Consider the following 4,881-nt stretch of genomic DNA (forward strand, 5'->3'; position numbering starts at 1 on the left):
CTTTGCTCCAGGATAATACATAGAGACCGCGTGGTGGCTGCTAGAGGCTCCTTTGTATGTGTGCTCTCGGCCCCTCTCTGCTGTCTCGTCCAGCTGCTCCCTTCGCAATCCAGTCCTCGAGACTGCAAAAGAAGATTGATTAGCACGACCACTTTGTTTGTTTAAAAATCTCTTGGAATTACCCCCCATTTTCAGGTAACACAGTGCAGAAAATAGGTACTAAATACAATGCAAAATAAGTAATAAACCAAGCATTCTGATTGGTCCATGATCATAGAAAGCTATAGATAACCAATCAAATGCTAGGCCTGGGTGGTGCAATTTTTGTGCGATTACGTGATACACGTACGTTGCTTCTGATGTATAGCCCATTTCCGAGTTGCCGCGTTCCTCAGTTTCAAAGCGAGTCCTGGTGAACAATCATTCAATTGCAAATGGAAATGCGTTGCGTATTCTTGTGCAAATCAAACTAATTTCAAGACTCACTTCGAAACCGAGACAAACAGCATCTCGGAAATGGCCCATTTCGACAGGCTTACTCAATATTTCCTCATGTTTATTATTAATAAGTAATCACATGGTTTTGGAGTGCAATTTGGAATAAATAAGCACTCGCAGTTTTTTTAAAGAGTACAAATGACATATTCGCCTTACGGGCTCGTGTAATTTTGTCTTTGTTTGCTCATTTTTTTCCAAATTGCATTCGAAATCATGTGATTCTGGCCTATACAAATACATTGGCTGTGTGCGCCCAGGGCGTTTGTTTTACGTTTTGGTACTTGTCTTTGTGTTCTCGTGCAACGTGCGGCAACGACGTGGTGTGACCAAATTTGAGGTTGAGGATATGTGGAGAACGTGACCACCCGATGAAGTCATTAGTATTTTGTTTTGGAATTCTCGTAGCTGTCTTGTCATTTTTGCTTGAGCTTTTTGCTTCTTCAATCTTCAGTCTTCTTGAGAGTTCTCCATTGTGTTTTCTTTACACTGACGTTGTACAGTGAAGACTTTCACCTTTCGCCAATAACCCGCACTTCATGCAAACATATACATTTATTTGATCGAGTCCTTTAATGGGAAGACATGAGCCCAACGAATTGACCTGCTCTCAACTGAGTGGCTTTGTAGCTCATTTGGTAGAGCATTGCACCGGCAGAGGTCATGGGTTCGAATCCCGTTGACAAATTTCTTCAATTCTCCAGCTAAGTGCGAGGATCACTTCTCTCAATTTAGACTTTCTTTTGCCACTTGCGCCCAGGTTGCAACTAAATCCCCTCGATCATGCTATTTGTTCCACCTTTAATTTGTTCGAGGGTTAAAGGTTCAGAGAGGCAGTGTGGCCCAGTGGTTAGAGTGCTTGCCTTGATCATGAGATCCGGAGATCCCGGGTTCATGACCCGCTCTGACCACTCGTTGAATTTGATCCTGGTAGTCCCTGGTTCAACTTTCCAGCTGCACTTGTAAATAGCCAACTGGTTTGCCTCCGGCCAGTTGGGATTCTTAACAGTTGTTGTTCTGTTCTGTTGTTTCGTTGTGTTTCATTGGCCCTGAAAAGCCCCTATAGGGAGCGGTCAATTAAGTATGTATTTTATTGTATTGTATTGTATTGTAAAGTCTTACCAAGTCTTACCCAAAGTCATTTGGTCATCCTATTCATCCTTGATTTTTCTCACTCTCTCCTTTATTTTTGAAACGTGTTCAACAACATCTTTCCATTAAAGTGGCTTCCTCAAAAGCTTAAACTGTTGTGGTAGCTCTTGTCGCGTTTTTTCTGTGGACAAGCTAATTTTGCAGGGCGCTGTGATTGTTCCAAAGAGCTCAAATGTTCAAGATATTCAAGTCAAGAGTTTTGACTTGAATATCTTGTCTTGCCTTGGGAGTTCGAAACTTTTGAACTATCCAAAGACAAAGTAGTTCCCTCAGCGAGCCAACCTCTTTCCCAGCTCAGGACCTTTCCCTCGCTTTTGGGTGGGGCTGCGAAAGGGTTAGGGAACGGGAAAAAAGCGAAGGGAAGAGGTTATTGGAACGAGGTTGTCAGCTCGCTGATTAAATCTGACTATTTACTACTTATCGAGGTTGTGTTTAGCGTTGTCACCTTAACGGCGTATATAAAGCAAAGGAGAGGCCCAGTAGCTTTCCAGACGCCGTCTCTGATTGGAGAATGAAACAATGGATGATAGGATAGAAACAATACACCTACAATCATTGACAAATTCATTTGGGACGCTTACATTCAAACAATCTTATAGTTTGGGCCTTTGACACCTCTTCCCCATCCCATCATTCAATTTTGGGCTGAAATAGGAGATTTTCCACACAGCACGCACGACACCTGAACTGGCCTCCACACAACATTGAATTGGGGGGAGGGGGGAAGGAGGGAGTGCAACATTTTTCAGTTCGTCCTACAAATAACAACAAGTTAAAAATTATATTCAAGAAGCGTGTCTGTTCCATCTTATGTGTCCATGATTGTAGCCCTGATAACAAAACACACTTCAGGTCATAGGGACCAATGAAAGTAGCTGTTTGGAGTAGCTACAGGATTACTCCAAGAAAGACACAGTATAGTATAAGTATATATAGTATAATAGTATGTATGTATACTCTCTACATGGAAATCTATAAATAGTGGAGAGTACAAGTGTATGTAGTGTCTATAAAAGTAAAGTAAAACATGTATAGTTTGAATACTACAAATTAGCCAGTTCGGAGATTTAAAAAACGCGTGCGCGCGTCGGGATTAAAACAAGCCTATAGCCTATAATTTAATTCTCGGTTGTGGGAAATAGATTTGCGTTCAAAATCTTTTGTATTTTCAATATATACTTGTTTTGATCCCGAAGCGTTTCTCTGTTCTTGCAACTGGCTAACTTTCCTTTCATAGTTACCGTGCGTCCGGGAAAACCTTTTTGCGTGCTTAGACTTAGTTATATAAAACTCTCGATTAATCAAAGCAAGAAAGCAGTTTAAAGTTCAGCCAAAGAAACAACAGTCAAAGTATAAAACTTTAAGGTAAAGGCTGTTGAAATTGTGAGTCTAAATGTTAAATAATCTGCATACGCTCAGTGTTCTTATAGTTTAGGCAATGCCAGTTATGTAATACCTGTTCCCATGGGGAAACAGGTGAAGTCTAGTGATTGCACTTGTTTGTTTGGTTCTGGACGAAACGTGCGATGTAGAACGCTTCTCTTATTGTCCTTTTTAACCGTGAATGGGTGGTGGTTAAAACCTCCCACGTAAACTTGTGTGTTTTCTTAAAACTGAACAAAGTTCCTTTGGTGACTCTTTCCAGGAGACGCTTGAAGATTGCTCGTGAAGCAATCTGGGGCAGTTTGTGTTGTTTGTATATTTGATCTAAGATGTGGCTTATGGTTTCGTCTAAAGGTATTTCGGTAAACAGAGAGGTAACATCATATGCGACAACAATCTCGTCCTCATCGATCGTTCGGTCTTTCAAGTTTTTCGGCGAAATCCAATGTGTACGCATGTTCTTAATAGATGTTGGTTTTCAGCCGATGGTGCTAAGTATTTGGAAAGGGCTTTGGCTGTTTCATAGAAATATGTGCCACAGGTTGTCCGTTGTAATTTGGTTATGGTCCTCAAACTTGTGGGTTTTTGCTGTAGCGTAGAGTCGGGCTGTTTGATTGGAAAGGGGGCGGATGTGGGTGTAGTCCAAGGTTGGGGAAGACTTTTTGCTGAAGTTTTGGTAGAGGAAATCTTGTAAGGAACTAAGGTCTAACAGTGTAATGTCAGTTGTGGTCTCAGATTTTCCTTGCGTGATACCTTGTTCGATCATAGATTCAAGTTTTCTGGGAATAATGACCACTGTCGAGTCTTTGTCAACACGCAATACCGCGCTGTTTGGATTCTCCGATAGACCCCGAACCAATTCCACCTGTTGTCCGGGGTTTTGTATATGTTTTTTGTGAAAGTGTTTGTTGATATGCAGAGAGAGTAATGGAAATCCTCTAAGTCTTCTGATTCAACAGTGTTTCCCACACGGTACACCAGGGATTTAAATCCCGTGGTGAGATTGGCTTTGACAATATAATGGAGGCCAAATTTTAGGTGAGATTTTTCCGTGTTGGACAACTCGATCGTGGTCCGTCAAGTTGATGATGGGTACACAGTAATCGTCAACCTGTCTCGCACGATTTCCTTCGGCGAGTAGGTGTGTCATCTTGTTTTTTTTTGTTTTTTTTTTTTGGTTTCCAGTGAGTTTCGGTGCTCTGTTCGGAGTTGTTTGAGGTTCGAACAAGATGAGAAGGTTTAGATGTTAATAAGCAGTCAGAGCCAGCCAAGCACATTAGAACCACCGCCCATTCATGGTTAAAAAGGAGAATAAAAGAAGCGTTCTACATCACACGCTTCTGTCCAGAACCAAACAAACAAGTGCAATCACTGGACCTCACCTTGTTCCCCATGGGAACAGGTATTACATAACTGGCATTGCCTGAACTATAAGAACACTGAGCATATGCAGATTATTTCACTCTGATGATGATCAAACTGATCAAACGTTTAGACTCATACTTTTAACAGCCTTTACCTTAAATTTATATATTTTACTTTTATTGGCGAAATATACATAACAGTCAAAGGTTAGTGCTGTTTTTCAGAAAATTATATTATTGAGGCCAAATCTATTTCCAACACATACAATTTAATTTAAGTAGCTTGCTAACACTGTTGCTACGAAACTAAAACAACTAAAATGATTCCATGTTACAAATACACATATCCAGGCTAGAATAGACCAAGAAATTAGCAACGATTAGATACAAAATAAAACCTTAATTAATTACAGCCGTTGTTAGATTTCCAGGACGTGAAAGCAGGTCAAATATCTTAAGTACGAACGAAGTTACCCTGTGATACATA

This window comes from Montipora capricornis, chromosome 6 (genome assembly GCF_036669925.1).
Source record: "Montipora capricornis isolate CH-2021 chromosome 6, ASM3666992v2, whole genome shotgun sequence".
Taxonomy (NCBI): Eukaryota; Metazoa; Cnidaria; class Anthozoa; order Scleractinia; family Acroporidae; genus Montipora; species Montipora capricornis.